Genomic DNA, 15,196 nt, shown 5'->3' on the forward strand with positions numbered 1-15,196 from the left:
AGTCCATGGTCAGCTGACAACATGAGCCTATTAAATAAGGGCCTATTATGCTACGTTTACACGGAACGATAATTCGCCCGATCGTACGATTAACAATGTCGGAATAACGTGTTTATTTTTCAGAACAATCAGCGTTTAGATGGTACGATAAATCGTACGGAAATTCGTTTTGCGATCGCTTAAAGCCTATCTCACACATTGGTTAAATCGGCGAACGACTGTTCACACGGAACAATCTGCAAATTTTTTGCGAACGATCAACGATGATTTGAGAACTTGTTGAAAGATCAAAATGAACGATTTCTCGCTCGTCGTTTGATCGTTTGCTACTTTACATGTACGATTATCGTTCGAATTCGATCGTTATCGCGCAAATTCGCACGATAATCGTTACGTGTAAACGCAGCATTACACCAAACAATTATTTGCTGGAACTAGCCAAGTATGGTCGATAATCGTTTGGTGTAATAGGGCCCTTATTGAATAGGTGCACCTTTCTCACTTAAAATACAACTTTTCTTTTTTGGATGCACAAAAGTGGTGCCTTGGTTTACTAGCATAACTCGTTCCGACACCGTGCTTGTAATCCAAATCCACTCTTAACCAAAGCAAATTTTCCCATAAGAAATCATAGAAATGCAGCAATTGGTTCCACACCCCAAAAATAATGATTTATTATTCTAAATAACATGTAGAGCAGATGAAACAAACATTCAGAAACAGCAGAATATGTCATATTAAAAGTTACTGTACAGTAATGGAGAGGATGGGAAACACAAGGGCTGACAGAGACTACAGGGAGCATGAAGGAATGAGCAGGGCAGATGTGGGCACATACATGCAGCACTCTCTGTCCGGGGAGAGAGAGGTTACAATCCTGACCCCTGATGTAAGCCCCAGCCTGAAGTGGATCTGCTATGATTTGGAAGGTGAGGGAGACTTCCTGGGTCAGAGTACAGTGCTGTAGATCCCGCTATGCAGACCATGCCCCTCCTCCACTCGCCCTCCCACCCACTACAGGGAGCTCTTAAACCAAAGCAATGCTCTTAAACCAAGTCACAATTTTGAAAAACTGTGAGCTCTTAAACCAAAACCCTCTTAAACCAAGTTACTCTTTAACCAAGGTAGCACTGTATATTTAAACTGACAGAAGACTGAAGATAAAACAGCGGTTGGAGGACTAGAGAAGACAGGTGCCACAAGCAGTGTGGTAAGCATAGACTGCTTGTAATCTGGAAACTGCTAGCATAGATATATACATATCTTTGCAATTAGTTTCCCTTTATCATTACTATCAACTATAAAATGCTGCATTGGATTCCAGCATCAGTACAGAAAGAGAAAAAATTAATTATGAGTAATGATTATAAATTGGTTATAATGAATTAATAAATTACATTCTAGTTTTAAAGGATCTCTTCCCAATAAGTGGCTACTTTAATTAAAAACAAATACAGTGGTGTCTTGGATTACGAGCATAATTTGTTCCAGGAATGTGCTTATAATCCAAATCCACTCTTAAACCAAAGCAAAACTTCCCGTAAGAAGTCATTGATATGCAGACAATTGGTTCCACCCCCCCCCAAAATAATGATTTTTTTATTCTGAATAACATGTAAAAACAAATTAAACAAACATTTAGAAACAGCTGAATATGTGATATTATAAGTTACTGTACAGTATAGCAATCAGCATGGGGAGTATAATGTATAGTAAGTGCATAAACTTGAAAAAACATCAGCAGTTTGTATATACAGGATGGAACTGCAGATCCCCATAATGGCGGGATGGGAAACACAAGGACTGACAGAGACTGCAGGGAGCATGAAGGAATGAGCAGGACATATGTGTGCACTGTATAGCAGCACTCTCTGTCCATTGAAAGAGGGTTTAGAGCTATGGTGAGATTACCTCCACAGTCCTGTCCCCTGATGTAAGCCCCAGCTTGAAGTGTATCTGCCATGATTTAGAAGGTGAGGGAGACTTCCTGGGTCAGAGTACGGTGCTCTAGACCACGCTGTGCAGGCCATGCCCCTCCCCCACTCGCGCTCCCACCCAGTACAGGGAGCTCTTAAACAAGACGATGCTCTTAAACCAAGTCACAATTTTGAAAAACTGTGAGCTCTTAAACCAAAACGCTCTTAATCCAAGTTACTCTTAAACCAAGGTACCACTGTACATACATTCTTATTCTATATTATCTGCTTGAGAATTGGAAACTGGTTGTTCCAGCAATTTAATTACATTTCAAATCGTGGTAAATACTTGAAATCAAAGTATTTTAGGAGTGATACCTTTATTGGCCAACAAAAAAACTGTTAGAGCTGTGAGCTTTCGGGATTCACAAGATCCCTTCGTCAGACAAGTTCACAAATGAATGACTTACAGAAACAGCACATCATTTTAGGAATGTTACAAGCCAGAAGGGAGAGACATCTGTGAATGGGGGGTGAGGGGGTATATACATCACATAGATAAGCCAGGGCAATAAAAAGGACTTGTTGTAAATTAGGCTTGTAGAATCCCTAAAATGATGTGCTGTTTCTGTAAGTCATTCATTTGTGAACTTGTCTGACGAAGGGATCTTGTGAATCCCGAAAGCTCACAGCTCTAACAGTTTTTTGTTGGCTAATAAAGGTATCACTCCTAAAATACTTTGATTTCAAGTATTTACCACGATATGGATTTTTCTGGCTAACACGGTACCATACTATACATTTTTCTATAATTACATTTCAAGAAATTCTAATCTATAACAAATAGAGTACGAGAATGGAACTAAGTAACTGACAAAAGACTCATGATATAAATAATATTTAATTTTTCTTTATTTAACATTAAGTTTATAGCCATGTGAGATTGGCTTTATATTGTTTTTTTAGATCCATTAGTTCATTATGTAATATGGTATACTTTCGGTTTAATACTTTAATACCTGTCATTAGATGGACTATCAGTTTGGAATACAGTAAGAGAGTGAACCCCCTACACTTAGCAAAATGAAGAGATTTGATCCAAATTAAATGCTTCTTACCTTAAATAATACATTAATTTCTATTTCATACGTCATTTTCTGAATAGGAAAAACAGATTGCTGATCTCAGGGAGACCAGCCAAACGTTAACACTACTGACTGCTGGTTAATGTGCTCAATGCAGTGAAGTCATAGGTGCATTGCCCCCTGGGAAACATGAATATGCAAAAGAGGAGCCTGTGGAGCCTCATTTAAGAGTCTCTAAACACATGACTAGCCAGATATCCCTCCAGGAATGACCCAGTCAAGGGGTGGCTCCTGTAGGAAAACCACGAAAAACCACCATATTAAGTGGCCCTATAAGTCAATGTAATGACAAGGGAAAAGCCAAGGCCAGGTATCCATCCACAGACAGCTGTTTCGGGGTGTTGCCCCTCATCAGCGTGAAGCAGGATTCTGGCTAGGTGGGAGCAATGCTTCCTGTATAGGGCTTAGGCATATTGCATAGCCTTCTGCACAGAGCCTATTGGGCAGTAAACTAGATCCATAAAGCCTCTAGTACAGACCTATGTGTGATTATATACAGTTTTTCTGAGGGAATTTAAAGGGCAGGTGACCATCTCTTGAGTCTTGAAAAAAAAATGCATAAGCTTAGAAGTGGACCAAATGTAATCACTATGCCACAGCAGACATTAGCATTTCATTTGCCGACATATATCATAAACGTAATGTTGCTTTACAGTTATGGCCAAAAGTTTTGAGAATGATACAAATACTAATTTTTACAAAGTCTACTGCTTCAGTTTTTAAAATGGCAATTTGCATATACTCCAGAATGTTATAAAGAGTGATCAGCTTAACAGCAGGGTAGGTACTATAATTCAAGTTCCTTGGATGTCCCTAGTAGGTAACCACTAAAACATTATAAAAATCCTACAGTCTGTCTGGACAAAAAATGGTTCAACAGTCACCTCAGGTTGAACAGTCACCTCAGAAGCTGCTCACAGCAAAAATTGTGGAGGGAATCAAAACAAGTTTAGTTCTTAGAGCAAAATAACAATAATGCATATGTATAAATATAGAATCACATGCCGCCCCCTATACGCCTTGCTCCCTCCCCCTGTTAAACTTTAAAGGGGTATTCCACCCAAAAAATAATTAAATTCCTCCAAACCTAGCTAATCTAACTCACCAAGTTCCCCTGAGTATTTTAAGCCATCCCCCGTCTTTCTAGCCGCCGCTTTTCCTGAGTACCAGGTTTTTCTAAAAGCTGACCTATATCCAAGATGGCGTTGGCTTGGAAACTACATCTCCCAACATGCATTGCACCTCAAAGCCAAGTGACAAGTATCTGACCATCGCTGGCTCAATCTGCTTCTGTTTAACCTTGTAAACAAAATATCTTATCTATCTACCATGTTTCCCAAAAAAAAAAAAAGTGTCTTATATTAATTTTTGCTCCCAAAGAGGCACTATGTCTTATTTTTAGGGGATGTCTTATTTTTCTATAAAGAATTCACACTTATTGTTGAACAAAAAAAAAAATTGACCATTAATTATATACTGTATAGTATATAATTCCCTGGAAACAGAAGAGACAGATCATGTAACTTTGGTCTCAGAAGGAAGGGGGAGGCCAGAGGATTGGAGACCAGGAAGTGGACCAGTTGGACAAGGAAGTGAGCATTTTAGATTATGGGTAGGAATTCAACTGGGTTACATTATTTTAAGTGTTGTACCCCTTTAAACCCTTGCCGCAAAATGACATTTGGGAGTAGTCCCTGCAACATGACGTTTCCCAAACGTCATGCTTTCCCTGCCTCCCCCACTGTCCCTAGCGACGATTGGAAAGCAGGAGGAGGCAATAATACATTACAGCACTGATCATGTGCTGTAATGTTTTATAGATGGACCTGTAAAAGTGAAAGTACACCCAAATACACACATACATACACACACACATAAATAAATAAAATAAATAAATAAATAAATAAATTAAATAAATAAATATACACATTCCCCAACCCCCTTTATAAATTATCCCCTATAAATGAGATACATATATTTGGTATCGCTGCATCCATAATGACCGCATCTATTAACCTGTTACATTAATTATCCCTCCCAATTAACGCCGAAAAAAAACAAAAAAAACAAATCAAAATGACAATTTTTTGTTAATCCCACCCCCTAAAAATATAGATAAAAGCTATCACATATACCCAAAAGGTGAACCACTAAAAACGTCAGCTTATGCCGCAAATAAAAAGCCCTCACATAACTCCATAGGCGAAAAAATTTAAATATTACTGCTCTTGCAATATGCAAGACACAAACAGTTTTTATAGCATAAATGCCATAAACTATAACAAAAGCTATATAAAATGGACATCTCTGTAATCGTACCGACCTGACAAATAAGGATAACATGTCATATGTACTGTATAGTGAAAAACCGCTGCTAAATTGTGTTTTTTTTATTCATACCACCATATAAATTTAGGGTGTCACATGTCCCTCAGAATGGTACCGATGGAAATATCATCTTGTCTTACACAAATATTTTGACACCGCAAGGCCTCTGTGACATGGAAAAATGACAAAAAAAAAAACTAAAAAATAATTAAAAAGGCCTCAAAATTCTCCAGGTCTCTGTCATGTCTGCGGCCTGTGGTTGAGTCAGGTGACGCACTGCGGCCACATATGGGGGATTTCTAGAAACACCGGAATAAGGAGAATAAATAGTGAGTGGTTTTTCTCAGTTAGTATTTGTTGGGTTAGAGGAAAAAAATTATTAAAATAGAATGTCTGCCAAAAAAATGAACATTTTAAATTTCCCCTCCAACTTGCTTACATTTCTGCAAAACCCTTAAAGGGTTAATAAACTTATGAAATGTTACTTTGAATGCTTTTAGGGGTGTAGTTTTTACAGTGGAGGGATTTACGTGGGTAACTAACATACAGGCCCCACAAATCCACTTCAGAACTGAATTGGTCCCTAATCTGAATTGAAATTTTCATGAAAATTTGAAAAATCGCTGGAAAACTTCAAAGTCCTCTAACATCCTAAAAAGTAAAAAGAAGTTCACCAAATGACGTCACCATAAAGCAGACATGTTGTAGATGTTGCAGTAATAATTAGTTTATGTGGCATGACTATCTTTCTTAGGAAAAGAGAATTTTGAATATAAAGAAATGTAAATTTTTCAAATTTTTGTGCAAATGTGGGTTTTTTTTTACAAAAACTACTGAGTATATCAACCAAAGTATACCACAAACATAAAGAGGAATATGTCACGAAAAAACAATCTCAGAATAACCGCGATAATTAAAAGCATTGCAGAGTTGTTACTACATAAAGACACAGGTCAGATTTAAATTTTTTATTTTTTTTTCCAACCGTACTAACTAATGTATGTAACTAAGTTAGTATCTAAATTATAAGTCACACAGTTTATATATAGTGTAGGCTTTAGAGCAGCTTTATAACTATTTATACAAAGGTTGCATATTGTGTGTACAGTGTTATTTTCCATTTTCCAATAAATAGTTATAAACCTATTACCTTTAAAACAAGTGTATATGCTGTGCTAGTGACATTGTCTGTATGGCAGAGTGATGAAAGGGTTAATGACAGACAGGAAACAGAGTTGCTGAAATCAAATACTCTCTATCCTGCAGGCATATTCTTTATTGAACATGTTGATTCTCACATTGCTTGTTAGTGAATACCATCAAAGGTAAATATATCAATCCGAACATAAGAATTCTTTGTAGGTCAAGTGGTATGCCAATAACAAGGTCATTTCCCTGAGCGCTAGAAAAAGAGGACATTTGTAAAAAGTGGCAAAAAAGTAGAGTATGTATTAGAAATAATATAAGCAAGAATGCATATGTGACTATTCCATGCATGGCCTTGTTTTATTCCATTAGGAATAATAGAGTTCAGATAAGGCATATGTCCTACTTTTTCATGCTGTGACTTAACTGCTACATTAAAAAAAAAAAAATCAGAATTCAGGTGATGATGACGGTAATCAAAATATAATTGCAGCTAATGGATAGAGGATGCACGGGAAGTTACAAATTGCACACCGAACATGATCTATTCATTTTACGGCAATAGAAACTGTGGCCCATTTATACATCAATTATAACCATTTATTTCAACAGAGTGTTTAACATCTTAAGAGCAGTACTTAATGAGAGAGAAAATGTAAGCTTTACCTGCTCTATTGCCGAGGTGGCCATGGGAACCTCTGTTTTAAGTTTCTTACAATTCCTGACATTGCATGAAAAGAAAAACAGAAATAATAAAATGAAACTATTTTCAGATGCTACTGCTGTTATTATGAATCCAGTGCTCTGGACAAGTGCTAGTTGTTTAAGCGGTTATTAGGACAGCAGAAAAGGTCCTGGGCTTTTCATCCATTGCCACAGTGAGTCTCATAGCATGGATGCTGGATGGTGCATGTGCATATCACAAGCCACCCAGCCAATCAGAGTACTAGGTGAAATATTTAAAGGGAAACAGGTTAGAAGTAGCCCCACCACCGCTGCAACAAAACAACTTATGGCTGGGTTCAAACTACGTATATTTCAGTCAGTATTGTGGTCCTCATATTGCAACCAAAACCAGGAGTGGATTAAAAACACAGAAAGGATCTGTTCACACAATGGTGAAATTGAGTGGATGGCCGCCATTTAATGGCAAATATTTTCTGTTATTTTAAAACAACGGCTGTTATATTGTAATAATGGCAGTTATTTACTGTTATATGGCGGCCATCCACTCAATTTCAACATTGTGTGAACAGATCCTTTCTGTGTTTTCAATCCACTCCTGGTTTTGGTTGCAATATGAGGACCACAATACTGATTGAAATATACGTAGTATGAACCCAGCCTATTAGCGTAAGGATTAAACTGCTAATATCACAGAAAAAGCACCAAGGATGAAGGTAAGAAATTTACCTTCATTCTCAGTGACCCATGCAACATAGGGAGATATCAGCAGGTTAGATACTTCTAACCTGCTGATAGTTTTCCATTAAATATAGCACCTGGCTCTCTGATTGGCTGGGTTGCATATGATATGCACATGTACCATACGCTATCCATGCTATGAGACTCATCGTGGCAATGGATGGAGAGCTCGAGAGGAGTTAAATACAGCATTTTACACACAAAGACATGAATGTGATATTTTGTCTACCCACATAAAAAGTCTAAGCCAGAACAAATCTGTCCCCTACTGCATCTCTTTTTTCCAACATGAGCAATTAGAGACAGTTTAAAGGGAATTTGCCATATCATAAATGTAGTCAAATCTATGGGCAGCATGTTATTATTATTTTTAGTAATTCTTTATTTTGAAGAACAGAAGATGGTACAGCAATGATCCAAAACATCAATACAAATAATGAAGTGCACTGTAAGGGCCAGTTCACACTGTAAATTTGGTGGAATTCCGCCTCAGTATCCTGTAGTGTCTGTATGGGACGGCCTATTGTAACTACACAATAGATCTTATTGCAATTAACATAAGAATATTTATGTAAACATGAACATCAGATGCCACTGGACCAATCCCCCGTCTCTCAGCACATTTTAAGATTTGATGGATAGGTTGCGAGGAACCTCAAGGGATCGCCAAAGAGAACACTCAATCAAAGAGGAGAAAGAAGAAGGAAAGGGGGGGAGGTTAAATAATAAAAAAAAAGTGGTGGTGGGGGTAGATGAGGGAGAGAGGTGAAGGAAAAGGGGGTGTGGATGGGATGTACATATCCAACCCCTCGTCCAGAGGAGAGAAAGAAGTCACAGAAAAACATGGGACCAAGCTACAATCAGGCTCCACACCAGGGCCGCTGTAGAGGGGCCATCTCCAAGGCGTGTCCCTCAGGAGGGCAGCATATTTCGACAAGCCCTGAAATTTAATCGGCAGCATGTTATGGAGCAGAAGTTGCTGAACAAGTTGACATTGTAGGAAAAGTTTATTGTGAATTTCTGTTCATTTTGGGCCAAGTGAGTGGTGATTGACTGTTACAAGTGTATAAATGTTCATAGGGTTATCAATCATAAAGTAGGGACCACCCACTTAACTACTTGAACCGCCCACTAAAATGAGCAAAGATTTACACGAATAAAGTTATCCTGGAACCTTTCCCACAATAGTATATAACAACCTGCTCAGCTCCACCTTCTCTATTCCATGATACCTGCAGACTGGACTGCATTTTCTCTGTGACAGGTTCCCTTTAAACCTTTACCAGAATTTTATCTTGTTGTTCTCTTGATAAACATTTGCTGCTTTAAAATACCCTGGAAGAGACTTCCTGTCCTCTTCTCGATCCTCTAAAGTACATAACCTATTTAATAAAGCATCTGGGAGACATTATCATTAATTTTTCATTTCCCTTTTTCCATTCATAAAATAATGCTTCTTGTTTGTTAATAGCTTATGCAGCACAATTAATGGCAAGATAAATCTTTCCTGTCATCTCAGCTATTTGACTAAATAGGAGAAAAAAAAACTGCAAAACATTCCAGCCTTTGTTTCTGTATGAGAAGCTTGAGTGGATATGACAAAAAAATGTCTTTGGTGATTCCCTCTTACAATAACTAGGTAGTGTATGAACACTTTATCTAAGCAAGTTGTAGGTTTAGGGCTATAGACACCTCTAAATTATTATTTTGATTGGTGATTGTTTCCTAAATGGAAAATAAAGCAACTTTCTAAACTGATGTCCTATCATTTAGCTGCTACTCAGAGAAAGAAAGAGAGGAATCCGTCAGATGGACTTTCTGCTCTCTCAGTGTAAGGCTGGGTTCACACACAGAATTTTTGCTCAGTATTTTGGGCCTTATATTGCAACCAAAACCAGGAGTGGATTGAAAACACAGAAAGGCTACGTTCACACAATGTTGAAATTTAATGGATGGCCGTCATTTAATGGCAAATAATTGGCGTTATTTTAAAACTTTGGCCGTTGTTATGAAATAATGGCCATTATTTGCCATTGAATGACGGCCTTCCACTAAATTTCAAATTTCAACATTGCAATCCTATCCAGGTTTTGGTTGCAATATGAGGACCAAAATACTGAACAAAAATGCTGTGTGAACCCAGTCTTAGGGTGGTATTACACAGGCCGATGGGGGCCCGATAATACCTGTAAACGAGCGCCGATCTGCTAGATTGGCGCTCATTTATTGGGCCTATTACACAGGCCGATAATCGTTTAACAAGGGCTGTAGGGACATTGTTACCGATGTCCTTGCAGCCTTTGTTTAATCTGTATACATACCTATCCAGGTTGCAGGGCTCCTCTTTCTCTGTGCTTCTCCACAGGTCCCGTGCGCTCCAGCTTCATAGCGGCTTATCTCAGCTGACAGGCCGCTCTGCCAATCACTGGCCGTGGCACCCGGTCGGCACCAGACGATTATAGGTCAGAACCTATATCAACGATCAGCCAATGACAACGATTGACAAGGTGATGAATTTATTTTTTGTCACCTTGCATCAATTAACTGCCTCTGTCCTAATTAGCTAACAGGTGGTAGAGCAGATAGCCCGCATCAGAAGCTTAGACGCAGAACAACCAGATACCACGAATGTGTGCACACACCAACTTCCTCTTTATTAAAAATGTTTCATTTTAAAATCGCGGAATACAGGAGTTGTTACATAGTCACATGTATATATTTGGTATAGCATGATTGGATAACTTGATTTTCAGATAAAAATAGTATATAAAAGTGCGCAACGAATGGTTATATTATTGCATTGATATGGTATATAGCAAGTTCAGGAGCTTGTCTGCCTAGCAATTGGCAAGCTGTCAAGATTCTCTTTTGTCATACAGGAAGAGGAAGTCTTGAGTGAAGCTGCAACATATCTGAATGAACTATTAAGACTCATAACATATTGAAATGTTTCTCTATAATCATAATCTATAATCAATAATCATTAATCAATACCGACCCTGACATGATCATCGGTTGATTGTTGTCTATATTACACGAAACGATAATCTGCCAGATAGGGCCGATTCGGCCGATTATCGTTCCGAGTAATAGTACCCTTAGGCCATGTTCCCACGTAGTAAGACACTGGCCCTGCCGGGTCACGGAACAGCCGATGTCGGAGAAGATTATCCTGGCCGCTACTGCAGTACTAGCTGAATAGCGGCTGCAGAAAACTGGCACATCAGCTTCTTGTGGCGCCGCTAGAGATCCCGGCCGGAGTGTATATCACGTGTATACACTCCAGCCGGGATTTCTTAAAAGGCAGCTCTATGTAAGTTCCGTAGTAATTACGGCCGTTGTTTCAAAGGACCGTGATTATTACGAAACTTACGTAGTGTGAACATAGCCTTAGGCTCCGTCCTCACACAGTATTTTGGTCCTCATTTGGCCCTTAGTTTGGTTTTGATTTTGCTCAGTATTTTTAACAAAACTCGAAGTGTGTCCAAAACAAAGCAGATATAAAGCAATCTTTAGGCGAATATCATATTGTCTGTGCACAAGTGTGGAGGTATAATAAAGCTTATACAGTATACTGTAGAGGCTGTAGAAGAGAAACATGTAAAGATTTTTGATAAAGATAAGAGAAAATAAGTACAAAGCAAGTGTAAAGGTGCCAGTAGTGTTTAATTTCTTTAGTACTTTTTCAATACACTACTGTGTGTAAAATGGTGTGGTAAATGGGAATTATCAGAAACTTCTTTTACATGTTATCTATATTATGCAGTAACCATAAGGCCTAGTGTTGAGTGTTACAAAACTTTAAAGGGGTATTCCCCCCAAAATTATTTTTGCATTAATATGTAGCTTTCCATCTTTCCAATATAAAGTTATTATGGATTTTGCACAGTTTTGCTGTTATCACCCACTGCGAATGCATAGAATCATCAAATCTCAGTCCAACCCGACACCACTCCCTGCTCCTGGCCCCCACCCTCCGAGTCGGCATCACATGTCCTCTTTCTCTTTAATGGGCCGGGTTAGTGAATCTAACCCAGCAAACTGAAGTACCTCTACCCCGCACCATCATCCCTATAGAGCCAGCTGCAGTGCGGGCTTCCTGCCTCCGCCAGCCTCACCTTCCTCTGCCAGATCCCACCCAGTGGCCGCCTGCAGCCACACTATGCCACCCGTGGCCCAAACCCCCTCCCATTACACTGTGCCGCACAATACATCCCCGGACCACACTGTGCCACCCTCGCCCCAACCCCCCTGCATCACACTGTGCCCCTGGCCCCCCCCCCCGCATCACACTGTGTGGCCCGTGACCCCCCCAAACCCCCCCCATTTCACCTGGTTGCGCCCCCCCACCGCGCATCTCACCCGGTGGCCCATGGACCGCAAACCCCCCATATCACCTTCTCAGCTCTGCTACATCTTCATCACCTTCTCAGCTCTGCTACACCATCATCACTACAGATGAGCGGACTTCTCGGATTTCTGGTGAGAACCAGAACGATCAGCGTTGGATTCCTTCTGTCTGCTCGCTCCGTGCAGCGTGTGGATACCTCCTAAGGAACGCCTGGGAAACTTGAATACAGCCATTGGCGATCGTTCTGGTTCTCACGAACTAGAAATCCGAAGAAACCGCTCATCTCTAATCATCACCTTCTCAGCTCTGCTACACCATCATCACCTTCTCAGCTCTGCAACACCATCACCTTCTCAGCTCTGCTCTGCTACACCATCATCACCTTCTCAGCTCTGCTACACCATCATCACCTTCTCAGCCCTGCTACACTGTCATCACCTTCTCAGCTCTGCTACACCATCACCTTCTCAGCCCTGCTATACCGTCATCACCATCTCAACTCTGCTACACCATCATCACCTCAGCTCTGCTACACCGTCTTCACCATCTCAGCTCTGCTACACCATTATCACCATCTCAGCTCTAATACACCATTACCATCTCAGCTCTGCTACGCAATCATCACCTTCTCGGCTCTGCTACATCATCATATCAGCTCTGCTACATCGTGGACCAATCAGGCAGAAGCATTGCATGATGGGAAATGTAGTTTCCTATCTTGATTATAGACCATCTTTTAGAAAAACTTTTTCTCAGGAACGGCAGCAGCTAGAAAGATGGGAGATGGCTCAAAATACCCAGGGGGACTTGGTGATTAAGGCCATCTAGGTTTGGGAGCATTTCATTTTTTTTTTTAGCTCTTGGGGGGAATACCCCTTTAAGTACTGTCCACTACTGAACATTATAAAAGGCTAAACACCTTTGTAGACACTTTGCGTTACTCATATTTGACTGATCCTGGGATACAAGTTGTATTATAATATAAGCACCTATGGCCAAACTTAGCCTATTAGCAGACAGGGAATACATTAAAATCTTGGGATAACTGATTGAAAGGGAATCTGTCAATTCAGGTTTCAAACGTCTGACACAGTTAGATAGCTGGGTAACAAGGCACATGGTACTTTTCATTTATCCATATATTTCTTCTAATGCTACTGAAGTTGCATAAGATGAAAAGGCTTAAATTTTTCACAGCACAGAATTAGACTTCCGCTGATTGGCTGAAGAGTTAGCATTAGTATAGACATTATACTTGGGGAAGCAGCTTGCGTCTCTAGTCATTTACTGCTCACTCTACTACAGGTTGCCAACTCTGCAGCACTCCTGACACAGGCTGCTTTCCCAAGTCTAATGTCTATTTATTGTTAATATGCATTAGAATTAGAAATGAGCGAACCTCGAGCATGCTCGAGTCCATCCGAACCTGATCATTCGGCATTTGATTAGCAGTGGCTGCTGAAATTGCATAAAGCCCTAAGGCTATCTGGAAAACATGGATATAGTCATTGGCTGTATCCATGTTTTCCAGACAACTTTAGAGCTTTATCCAACTTTAGCAGCCCCAGCTAATCAAATGCCGAACGATCGGGTGCGGATGGGCTCGAGCATGCTCGAGGTTTGCTCATCTCTAATTAGAATAGATATTGGTTACTGATGGTAACTGTGCCAGAACAGGGCTTGTGCAGCTCTGCAGTTTCCAAAATAGCCATTCGTGGCAGGGGAGGGTCCATGTCGCCCGACGTCTGCCACTTAATTTTCCTGGTTTTAGTGATTACTTAATGAAGTTATTCAATGTGTTAGTTAGTTAAAAAAAATTAATAAATATTTTTATTTCTATGGTTTGCTGGGCTATGTTTACACTGAAATGCTACAAGTGTATATGCCAAATGTATACAGTACGTAGGCTATTATATTGCAAAAGAGCGTTCTTTTCAAGCATGAGAAAGGCTATGTTCACACAACGTTTAACAGCGTCGGTTGCGTATCGGCTGCAGGCACGTTCTTCTTTCACAATTGACTTGCAGGGACCGGCAGGTGTGCCTGCAAATCAATTAGCCATTCACTCCAATGCAATGTGCGGCCGCGCTGCACATTGCGTCGTGTGAACAGCTGATGTTTCAATAATTGACAGGCACATTATTCTAACACCCGTTCTAAAGATCGGGCGTTAGAATAACGGTGTGAGAACACAGCGGAGGGAATTGCATTGACTTTAATGAAATGCCGCCCCTGCAGTAAAGAACGGACGCTGAGGCAATTGCTATCAGCGTCCGTTCTTTACTTAAAAAGAACGTTGTGTTAATGTAGCCAGTCACTGTAGTGAACAGCCAGAACATAAGAGGATAAAACTTTGAAAAAGTCTACATCCCCGTATTGCTGCCAATCCATACTTTATACCTGGCATAGACAGTCCAACGAACAGTATTGACCCCTGACACTTAGTATTGACCAGGACTTTGTGTTTAGTCTCTTTTTTTCAACCAGAACGAGACTATAAAGCTGCCTTCAGGAGACTGGACCTGGATACAAATAAATATAGCTTTGTTTTACAGCATGATTAAAAAAAAAAAAAAAAGATAATTAACCCCTTAAGGACCGGGCCAATTGTCACTTTTGCGTTTTCGTTTTTTCCTTCTCGCCTCCTAAGACTCATAACTTTGTAATGGCATCTTTCAATCTGCAATAAAATGAATGACGGAACCCCCAAAATATCATTTATGGGGTGAATTTGGGTCAAAAAATGTAATTCCACAAATTTTGGGGGGCTTTTATGTTTACGTAAGGCACTTAACAGTAAAACTGGCATTTTTTCTTTATTCTATAGGTTGGTCTGAACACAGCAATATGCATGTTTACTAGGTTTTCCAACGTTTTACTATTTT

This window comes from Dendropsophus ebraccatus, chromosome 2 (genome assembly GCF_027789765.1).
Source record: "Dendropsophus ebraccatus isolate aDenEbr1 chromosome 2, aDenEbr1.pat, whole genome shotgun sequence".
Lineage (NCBI taxonomy): Eukaryota > Metazoa > Chordata > Amphibia > Anura > Hylidae > Dendropsophus > Dendropsophus ebraccatus.